Source organism: Oncorhynchus gorbuscha, linkage group LG16 (genome assembly GCF_021184085.1).
Source record: "Oncorhynchus gorbuscha isolate QuinsamMale2020 ecotype Even-year linkage group LG16, OgorEven_v1.0, whole genome shotgun sequence".
Classification (NCBI taxonomy): Eukaryota; Metazoa; Chordata; class Actinopteri; order Salmoniformes; family Salmonidae; genus Oncorhynchus; species Oncorhynchus gorbuscha.
Genome location: NC_060188.1, coordinates 1,000,050 through 1,011,585, shown reverse-complemented (window position 1 = coordinate 1,011,585; position 11,536 = coordinate 1,000,050). Strand labels below are relative to the sequence as shown.

The window sequence follows — 11,536 nt, the reverse complement described above, 5'->3', positions numbered from 1 at the left end:
TCACTGGGCTATTCCTGTGGGAGCACACAGAGATCTGTACAGAAACAGGCACGTGCTCTGTATGGGGACAAAACACTCTGTGGGGAGCAAGGGGGCAGGCTCTATGGGGAGCAAGGGGCAGGGGCTCTGTATGGGGAGCAAGGGGGCAGGCTCTGTATGGGGAGCAAAGGGGCAGGCTCTGTATGGGGAGCAAGGGGGCAGGCTCTGTATGGGGGAGCAAGGGGGCAGGCTCTGCATGGGGAGCAAGGGGGCAGGCTCTGCATGGGGAGCAAGGGGGCAGGCTCTGTATGGGGAGCAAGGGGCAGGCTCTGTATGGGAGCATGGGGGCAGGCTGTATGGGGAGCAAGGGGCAGGCTCTGTATGGGGAGCAAGGGGGCAGGCTCTGGTATGGCCAAGGGGGCAGGCTCTGCTTATGGGGAGCAAGAGGGCAGGCTCTGTATGGGGAGCAAGGGGGCAGGCTCTGTATGGGGAGCAAGGGGGCAGGCTGTATGGGGAGCAAGCCTCTGTAGGGGAGCAAGGGGGCAGGCTCTGTATGGGGAGCAAGGGGGCAGGCTCTGTATGGGGAGCAAGGGGCAGGCTCTGTATGGGGAGCAAGGGGCAGGCTCTGTATGGGGAGCAAGGGGGCAGAGGAAGCTCTGTATGGGGAGCAAGGGGGCAGGCTCTGTATGGGGGAGCAAGGGGGCAGGCTCTGGGGAGCATGGGAGCAAGGGGGCAGGCTCTGTATGCACGGGACAGTGGGATCCCATCGCAGTGTTTTATCTATTGTCATGTTTTCATTAGGAAACACCTATCTGAAGTGCACAGTGGAAGAGCTTGAATTTACCCCTGCAGTACTTCTGAATGATGTCATTTTAATTAACTTAACAATGAGTCAGATCAATGACATAGAGAGGAGAAGAAACCATGTAGTGACAACAGCTTTTTAACTAAATGACAAATCTGGGTTTCTTTACAATTTGAGCTAGTTGTCAGTCACCTGGGATGGAGTAGACTCCCTCAATGGGCAGCAGGAAGGGTTTCTCCAGCTCTCTCTTGGGCAGAGGGACGTATTCATCCACTACTGCTAGGAGCTTCAGCACTGCGTTCACCCCCAGGTCAGGCTGTTTGTTCTGGGGGAGGTTAGACGAGATGAGACAACAGGTAAGGGTTTCACCTAACAGTTAGCCTCAATTACCAGACTGATTACCGCTGCACTGTCTGTCTGGAAGGGACGCCGTTTGGGCCAAGAGGCGTTGCACAAAACAAATTCAAAAGTGATTGAATCACCTTCAAACCAATCAGAAGAGGCCATTTTTCGGAAGTAAGACAAGCACTTGACATTTTTCAAGAGAAAGGCATGTCGAACAGCAGGACAAATCGGCTAAATGAGCCAAAAAAAGGCAGATAAATATTATCAACGTGAGAATATGTCAACGTGAGAATAAAATAAATATTGTAGCCCAACATCAGGTAGGGGTATATCTAACGAATTTGCACCTAATATTTTTGCCAAATTGTAGAGATGATAGAGATGAGGGCACTGCATCAGAATCAATACAAAGTATTGATACAGTAACCTCAGACAGCCTTCAGTTCTCTAATTTAGATGAGATGCTTTCACACAGAACGGAGCAGCTCTGATAGGCAGCAGAGTTTATTTAGCAGAGTTCAGACTGTCATGTAAAGCTTTATATTTAGCCATCACCTTGTAAGTATGACGTTACATGCGTCGTCTACTGTCTGTCCACTGTCTGTCCACTGTCTGTCCACTGTCTGTCCACTGTCTGTCCACTGTCTGTCCACTGTCTGTCAGCAACGGTGCTACGTGTCCGTCATCAACTAAACCAATCCCATAGTTCAGAGGATGCTGATTGGTCTGTCAGCAACGGTGCTACGTGTCCGTCATCAACTAAACCAATCCCATAGTTCAGAGGATGCTGATTGGTCTGTCAGCAACGGTGCTACGTGTCCGTCATCAACTAAACCAATCCCATAGTTCAGAGGATGCTGATTGGTCTGAAGCAATGGTGATAGAAAAGACGGGGCTCATGCTGTCACAGTCCTACCAGACTGATACCCCTGCCAGACTGATACCCCTGCCAGACTGATACCCCTGCCAGACTGATACCCCTGCAGTGTTTAATGTAAGCTTCTGTTTAATGTAAGCTCCTGTTTAATGTAAGCTCGTGTTTAATGTAAGCTTCTGTTTAATGTAAGCTCCTGTTTAATGTAAGCTCCTGTTTAATGTAAGCTTCTGTTTAATGTAAGCTTCTGTTTAATGTAAGCTTCTGTTTAATGTAAGCTCGTGTTTAATGTAAGCTCGTGTTTAATGTAAGCTCGTGTTTAATGTAAGCTCGTGTTTAATGTAAGCTCTATGTTTAATGTAAGCTCCTGTTTAATGTAAGCTCCTGTTTAATGTAAGCTCCTGTTTAATGTAAGCTCCTGTTTAATGTAAGCTCCTGTTTAATGTAAGCTCCTGTTTAATGTAAGCTTCTGTTTAATGTAAGCTCGTGTTTAATGTAAGCTTCTGTTTAATGTAAGCTCCTGTTTAATGTAAGCTCCTGTTTAATGTAAGCTCGTGTTTAATGTAAGCTCGTGTTTAATGTAAGCTCGTGTTTAATGTAAGCTCGTGTTTAATGTAAGCTCGTGTTTAATGTAAGCTCGTGTTTAATGTAAGCTCCTGTTTAATGTAAGCTCCTGTTTAATGTAAGCTCGTGTTTCATGTAAGCTCGTGTTTAATGTAAGCTCCTGTTTAATGTAAGCTGGTGTTTAATGTAAGCTCCTGTTTAATGTAAGCTCCTGTTTAATGTAAGCTCCTGTTCAATGTAAGCTCCTGTTCAATGTAAGCTCCTGTTCAATGTAAGCTCCTGTTTAATGTAAGCTCGCGGGGTCAGGAGGATTTGTGAGGCTACATAAAAGGACCACATTGAAATAAGTCAGTTGACTTTGTGTTTATAAACATCAACTATGTTGCATGTATGTATTATTGTACGAACGTGGCTGAAGCAACAGTATGTATTTTAAAACGGCCAAATAAAATACAATGGATCAACCTTCCTAGCGAGCTGATAGCCTATCTGAAGTCGTGAGGTTATTCTGTCACCACCACAACCCTACCTCGTACCAGGCACTCACCTCCAGGGCACAGAGGGCCGAGCCGATGACGACGGGCGTGTTCTCACCGTCGTAGCCAAACTCTGTGAGCAGCTCTCTGATCTCCAGCTCAACCAGCTCCAGCATCTCCTTGTCCTCCACCGCATCCGCCTTGTTCACAAACACCACCACGTGCTCCACGCCGATCTGCCGGGCCAGCAGGAGGTGCTCCCTGGTCTGGGGCATCTGTCCGTCCGTGGCCGCCACCACCAGGATGCAGCCGTCCAGCTGAGCCGTGCCTGTGATCATGTTCTACAGGAGAAAGGTCAACATGTCACCTCGTGTGACAATCTAACTGTCATTCTCTATTTCTTTACCTTTCATACTGAATACTGCATTGTTGAGGAAGAGCCTGCTAGTCACCATCTCTCTGTTCTGTTTATACCTGCTGTGACAAATCAACGTGAACTTGAGACAATGCCCCGAGCCTCAAACCCCCATTAAAATTCTGGTCCCGTAATCACAAAGTGTCTCAGTAGAGTAGAGATGTAGGATCGGTTTTGCCTTTTAAATGACAGACCTGCCAAACACCCCCCGGCACCCCTGGTACCACAGATAATGGTTTTACATGTGTTTGTCCTTTAGCAGCCACTGTTATCCAGAGCAACTTACAGGAGCAATTATGGTCAAGTGCCTTGCTCAAGGGCACAGAGACAGATGTATTACCTAGTCAGCTCAGGGATTTGAACCAGCTAACTTTTTGGCTACTGGCCTAACGTTCTTAACCCGTAGGCTACCTGCCACCCCACGCGATACCCACACTGCTCAAATCATAGGCAAATACACATTTGAGTTTCTTTACCTAATAATGATGTTGGCAGAAGATTCAGCAGGAATGGTATGTTATAGACTGTTAAAGGTACTTGGTCATTGGCTGCTCTTCAGTAGGTTTTTAGTTTTACCAGGCAAGTCAGCTTGCCAGGTAAGAACAAATTCTTATTTTCAACGGCGGCCTAGGAACAGTGGGTTAACTGCCTTGTTCAGGGGCAGAACAATAGATTTTTACCTTGTCAGCTCGTGAATTCTATCTTGCAACCTTTTGGTTACTAGTCCAACGCTCTAACCAGTAGGCTACCTGCCGCCCTAGTTAACTAGAAATACGTTTAAATGTCCAATCAGGGCTCGTCCTAGGATTTTCTGACAAAGTGGTGCTGATGTTGGCCGAAGGTTGGGTAGGGGAGGTCCGGAGTGGTTTAGACAACTTCCCCCTCAGGAAGTTGGAGCATTTAGCAATTTTGAAAACCTGTAACTGCCATTTCCTGAAACCTAGAGTCTTAAATTATATCAAACAATGTAGCCAACACAGAAGTCTTGTATGAGCCTAAATAAAACTGAAGTGGTCTCAAAGAAGCTATCAGCATTATTCTAGGTTCAATTTAGGGGTAATGATTATTCTAATTAATAGTTGTCTTTATGTGGATAGTCTAGTGAAAATATAAACTGTCTTGATTTTGTTTGGGGAGAAAATTCAGAATAATTAAATAACTGGATGCAATGTGGCAGCCCAGCTGACTGTATAGGCCCAGCTGACTGTATAGGCCCAGCTGACCGTATAGGCCCAGCTGACTGTAGAGGTCCCTGCCGACTGTATAGGTCCCTGCCGACTGTATAGGTCCAGCTGACTGTATAGGTCCCTGCCTCCCTGCCGACTGTATAGGTCCAGCTGACTGTAGAGGTCCCTGCCGACTGTAGAGGTCCCTGCCGACTGTAGAGGTCCCTGCCGACTGTATAGGCCCAGCCGACTGTATAGGCCCAGCCGACTGTATAGGCCCAGCCGACTGTAGAGGTCCCTGCCGACTGTAGAGGTCCCTGCCGACTGTAGAGGTCCCTGCCGACTGTAGAGGTCCCTGCCGACTGTAGAGGTCCCTGCCGACTGTAGAGGTCCCTGCCGACTGTAGAGGTCCCTGCCGACTGTAGAGGTCCCTGCCGACTGTATAGGTCCCTGCCGACTGTATAGGTCCAGCTGACTGTATAGGTCCCTGCCTCCCTGCCGACTGTATAGGTCCAGCTGACTGTATAGGTCCCTGCCTCCTGCCGACTGTATAGGTCCAGCTGACTGTAGAGGTCCCTGCCGACTGTAGAGGTCCCTGCCGACTGTAGAGGTCCCTGCCGACTGTAGAGGTCCCTGCCGACTGTAGAGGTCCCTGCCGACTGTAGAGGTCCCTGCCGACTGTAGAGGTCCCTGCCGACTGTAGAGGTCCCTGCCGACTGTAGAGGTCCCTGCCGACTGTAGAGGTCCCTGCCGACTGTATAGGTCCCAGCCGACTGTATAGGCCCAGCCGACTGTATAGGCCCAGCCGACTGTATAGGCCCAGCCGACTGTATAGGCCCAGCCGACTGTAGAGGTCCCTGCCGACTGTAGAGGTCCCTGCCGACTGTAGAGGTCCCTGCCGACTGTAGAGGTCCCTGCCGACTGTAGAGGTCCCTGCCGACTGTAGAGGTCCCCTGCCGACTGTAGAGGTCCCTGCCGACTGTAGAGGTCCCTGCCGACTGTATAGGTCCAGCTGACTGTATAGGTCCCTGCCTCCTGCCGACTGTATAGGTCCAGCTGACTGTAGAGGTCCCTGCCGACTGTAGAGGTCCCTGCCGACTGTAGAGGTCCCTGCCGACTGTAGAGGTCCCTGCCGACTGTAGAGGTCCCTGCCGACTGTAGAGGTCCCTGCCGACTGTAGAGGTCCCTGCCGACTGTAGAGGTCCCTGCCGACTGTAGAGGTCCCTGCCGATGAGAGCCCAGCCGACTGTATAGGCCCAGCCGACTGTATAGGCCCAGCCGACTGTATAGGTCCCAGCCGACTGTATAGGTCCCAGCCGACTGTATAGGTCCCAGCCGACTGTATAGGCCCAGCCGACTGTATAGGTCCCAGCCGACTGTATAGGTCCCTGCCGACTGTATAGGCCCAGCCGACTGTATAGGCCCAGCCGACTGTATAGGCCCAGCCGACTGTATAGGTCCCAACTGACTGTAGTAGTCCTGCTGACTAGTAGTCCTGCTGACTGTAGCGGTCCTGCTGACTGTAGCGGTCCCAACTGACTGTAGCAGTCCTGCTGACTAGTAGTCCTGCTGACTGGTAGCGGTCCCAACTGACTGTAGTAGTCCTGCTGACTAGTAGTCCTGCTGACTGTAGCGGTCCTGCTGACTGTATGGTCCCAACTGACTGTAGTAGTCCTGCTGACTAGTAGTCCTGCTGACTGTAGCGGTCCTGCTGACTGTAGCGGTCCCAACTGACTGTAGTAGTCCTGCTGACTAGTAGTCCTGCTGACTGTAGCGGTCCTGCCGACTGTAGCGGTCCCAACTGACTGTAGTAGTCCTGCTGACTAGTAGTCCTGCTGACTGTAGCGGTCCTGCTGACTGTAGCGGTCCTGCTGATGTTCCAGATCTCCATCCCTGACCTCATCCATCCAGTTAGGTCGGACTACCAGGCTGCCATTCATTCAACATGCCTTGTTGTCATCCCTGACCCCATCCATCCAGTTAGGTTTGACTACCAGGCTACCATTCATTCAACATGCCTTGTTGTCATCCCTGACCTCATCCATCCAGTTAGGTCTGACTACCAGGCTGCCATTCATTCAACATGCCTTGTTGTCATCCCTGACCTCATCCATCCAGTTAGGTTTGACTACCAGGCTGCCATTCATTCAACATGCCTTGTTGTCATCCCTGACCTCATCCATCCAGTTAGGTTTGACTACCAGGCTGCCATTCATTCAACATGCCTTGTTGTCATCCCTGACCTCATCCATCCAGTTAGGTCTGACTACCAGCTGCCATTCATTCAACATGCCTTGTTGTCATTGCTGACCTGACTTATCACATCATTAGCAGCCTACTGTTGACCTCCAGCTATATGAAGAGGACAGATCAACTGATTCATTAACAAGGGACTACTAATCTTTAACAGTGAAAGACTATTAGTGGAACAGCTCTCACGGCCATGTCTGTTTCCATCCACACAGCGACGTGCACTGAACTACCGATGCACTGCACGTTTCCTTGCTCGTCAATGCGCTCGCACCTACTACGGTGGCGGAGATCAAAGCATCTGTGGGCAAAAGTGTTCTCACTTCGTTGACTAAACGCTGTAGCTAACTACTTCTTTTGTAATGATGCCCCTGAGCTAAGGAGCCAACTACCAAATAATAGTGGTTATGTGCTTGACTAACACATCCATTACCCAACCCGTATTCCTCACACATCAGTGGTATCAACAGACGAAGTGGAGCTGCCATCCAGCTGGAGAGAGAAAAAATACTCAGGGGGGCGGGGAAAGAGCAGAGGGGCGAGATTTTCTCTCCTCGCCCGGACCTCTGATTGGCTCAGCTCCAACATCAAATGGTTGAGTCAAAACAATAATGTGTTCTGTATATTTTAGAGTCGTTTTTAACTGGAGTATTTTGATCTCAAATTGCGTGCAGGTTGGCAGGTCTGAAATTATAGTGAATAAGAAGGAACTGATCCTAGATCAGGTACTCCTACTGAGACTCTGAAAAGGGCCTCAGGGTTATGGCTAAGCAACATGCCGAACATCCCTGTGCCGTATAACCATCCAATCAGATCTTCTCAAACCCAGAGGGTTTACCTGACGACTCAAACTGAATTCTTCCACTGCTCTATGTTCGCTACATAGTTCAGTCTGAGACTACCATCATTGAAGTGGTTTGTAGTGACTTCAAAATGAGGAGTGTTGTACAAAACAAAAAGTCGTCAGTGATTGGATCGTCTTTCACCAATCAGTATCAAAGCCAATGGCAAAATTTCAAAACACCCCTTTACCCCTGTGTGTTAGCTCTGGCCTAACCCATCAGTTTCTGGGGACCCATCAGAATGATTACATTTGTGTTTGTGTTCTAGAAATCGCAGGTAGGTACGCAGATCCAGACTCATTGTGGGGAAAAACTCTAGTCTGTGGACGTAGCGTGGCATTTGGCTGGAGCAAAGAGTTAGATTAGCCAGGCAACAGAGAGGTATGGGTTTAGGTGGATTTTAGAATGGGAATAACATGTGTGTTCAGGTGCTTGTGTTACCTTGGCGTAGTCAGCATGGCCCGGGCAGTCTGTGTGTGCATAGTGTCTGTTGGCTGTGGTGTACTCTACATGGGATGCATTGATGGTGATGCCCCTGGCCTTCTCCTCAGGGGCATTGTCAATGTCCTCATACTTCTTATAGCGGGCGCCTCCAGCCTCAGCCAGCACTAGAACCACAAAGGCTCAATTAAAGCATACAACGCATCATATAGAGAACACACAGCATCTGACAGAACATTGTTATTTTGCCAGCAGATGCTTTGATTGGTCAACAGTCCACAGTAACTCAATGGGTTTCAAGCAGCTTGTTATCTGTAGTTTAATTCAATAATAGATGTAAAATGAGAAAAAAAATAAAGGTGACATCAGTTACCTTTGGTGATGGCAACCGTTAGAGTTGTCTTGCCATGGTCAACATGGGCCATTATCGATGCCAATGTTCACATGGGGCTTGTCTCTTGCATATGTTTTTCTTGGCTTTAACCTCTGCTGCAAGTTCCGCAGAGTAAATGGCACTGCACACTGAGAGAAAAAGGATGAAGAAGAGTGTTTGATGGAAAGCAGGGCCAGAAGACGCATATGGGCAGGAGATCAGTCAAAAAGGCAACCCAGTTTTGCCACCCAAAGCATTACTAAAACCAGCAAACATTACTACTAGGTTTGTGTAATTGTATATCCCTGATTGGTTAGCCATAGGATATTGTGAATGAATGCATACCTCCAAAACACCATCTAGGTACTCACCAGTTTATAGGAGCTGTGCAGAAGACCGGTGAGGAAGCTGAAGGAGCTAGAACGACAACATGTATTTAATAATCAGGTGGAGGACTCCCGAGACCGTCGACTGTGTCAAGAGAAGTCGCTAGCTAAATATCACAAGGTGTACATACATGGCTTAGGGCCATCTAGCTTCGTCCTGCAACATAAGAGATTATGTTGACATTGGGTTTATTATACACAACTAGCTATATTGCGGGACGAAGCTAGGCCATGCATAATGTGTATAGGCTAGTTATCTGTTATAACCTAGGCTACCTCAAAACACATTACTGTTCCCTGTATGTTATTCTTTCAAACTGCAAATGTTTCTGACGCTAGCTACATCGTTAGAAAACTAATTTCGTTTTTAACTGTATCTGACACGTTTCTGATAGGCCTAACGTTTTCACAACGCAAGAGATCGCTTGTTTAACTAATATTATTTAACGTGACCTTGCTCTGCCTGCGGAACGAGTCGAGCGGCTAGCCTGCTACAGCATCCTTGCTCACTAGGGTTCATTCAAACCCCACATACGTTTCGTCGCGATTAAAAATCAAAACATTATAATGGTAAATAAAGATTATTAATAATTGAACACAGTAAATTACAATATTGGGCGTGTGGTTGTGAATGTGTTGTATAACTTTAACTAACCAGAGAAACATGCACGAAGCCCAACGAGCGCCGCCATCTTGGACTGACAAGCGGATGAAAGTGACGTCATTACATGGTGACCGTTTCTTTTTCTTCTTCGTCTGTGGGTTATATGGCGGACTACAACCCAAAAAGGTGTGTTGCCGCCACCAACTGGATGGGTTGAAACCAAAACAAGGTAAAACAGAAATCCATACGTGGTAGGGAAACTAATTTAATCACCCAAATAAAAATAGTACATTGACAAAACAAAACTCCCACTCCATATCTCCTTTCTCAGGCCTGAGAGGGTGACAATATTCCATTTAACTCATTTGATAAGAAATGTTTCAGCCCCAGGAACCGCTCTGCTGCATCCACAATGATTTATATCTTCCTGGACCTTCTCTCCCACCTTGGCAGTGCCATTAATTACCATAGCTAAAAAAGGCCACAAAGTCCACCATCTTAAGTCCAGTGCTTCTCTCCTGTTACTGGGCAAGTGGGCATGAAGGTAACACATACCCATCCTTCCAGTACGTCGTAACGAACTGACTTACAAAACTCAGTGTTGGACGAGACTGACCTTACCTTCATTATCCTAGTTACACTTTGGAGTACATTTTTACAGTAGAATTACTTAACTTCAAAGGAAGTCTCAAGTAGACAAGTAGGGTTGAAGTGTAGACCACACTATCTACCTAGAGAGTTTCTCATCTGTATTTTTGTAGCTGTCTACATACCAGACCAAGGCTGGCACTAAAACTGAACTCAATGAGATGTATTCCAATTTCTGTGAGAAAAACAGGAAAATGCTCATGCAGAGGTGGAGCTCCTAGTGCCTGGGGACTTAATGCAGGGAATCTTAACTAGTTTCACCTTATTTCTATCAGCATGTTAAATGTGCAACAAGAGTGACAAAAATTCTAGACCACCTTTTTACAACACACAGAGATGCGTACAAAGCCTCCCTCGCCTCAGACGGCCCTGAATTTTTCTGAACCGTCTCAGTGCAGCTCCTTCCAATAGGGCGCTTTCCCTTTAATTCCCAATTAAATAGCCAGCATCAGCTGCGCGAAAGGGGGGTTGTGATGGAGACGTGACTGAGGATGTGATCAACCCTCAGTTCCCGAAGCTTCTCTATTCCGTTGTTATGTTGCCGTTAAACGTGTGTTTTGTTGCCTAATAGAGTTTACCCAGGATCGGATCCACTCTTTGCGTCCCTGGACTACACCTCTCCGTTCTTCGTGGCCTTTCTCCGCGGGAGATCTATTGGCGGATTGGATTGTCTGACTGACCGACTGACTACCACCTTTTTGTATACGGTATTTCATTTGTTTTGGTGTGATGTATACTGTGATTTATGTAGTTAGTTGTAGTTGAGGACTATAAGAGTGATACGCTTTAAAGTTCTGTGGTAAACTTATTGTTCTATTGATGGTATGATTAATACTGGGTTTACGCTACACTGAATGAATGGACAAACATTGCGTGACAAAAGTCACTTGAGTTCACTGAACTCCTTTACCGGGCTGGACTCTTTAGGCCCGAGGTACAGGACATTTCTGGAGGAACCAGAACTCATTGTGTTATATTATTATATGTGTGTGTAATCATTGATGTTGTTAATACAACCCACGCAAAAGAGTATAGTTGTTTTTGAAGTTCTTTCCAATGTTTTAACGGTTTATGAAAAGTTTATTTCCATCCTGACTTTTACATAAGTCCTTTGTATTGGTGTAGACTTGACGGACCAGATGGGACTCATTCCCACCCAAACTAAAAGGAGAAACCAATGTTTTCTCTGGTAGGCACAACCTACCTGGCACCCCTATAAATAATAACCTCAAGTCAAAACCGTTACACCCTCCATTTGGTAAGTCTGACCATAACTCCTCCTGCTTCTAAGCAAAAATTAAAGCAGGAAGCACCAGTGGCTCTGTCTATAAAAAGTGGTCAGATTAAGCAGATGCTAAACTACAGGAC

General features: G+C 47.3%; 1 pseudogene; it reads right to left on the bottom strand.

Annotated features, from left to right (window-relative positions):
- LOC123998879 lies at positions 1-9,623 on the bottom strand (annotated as a pseudogene).
- Positions 9,624-11,536: the final 1,913 nt, after the last annotated feature.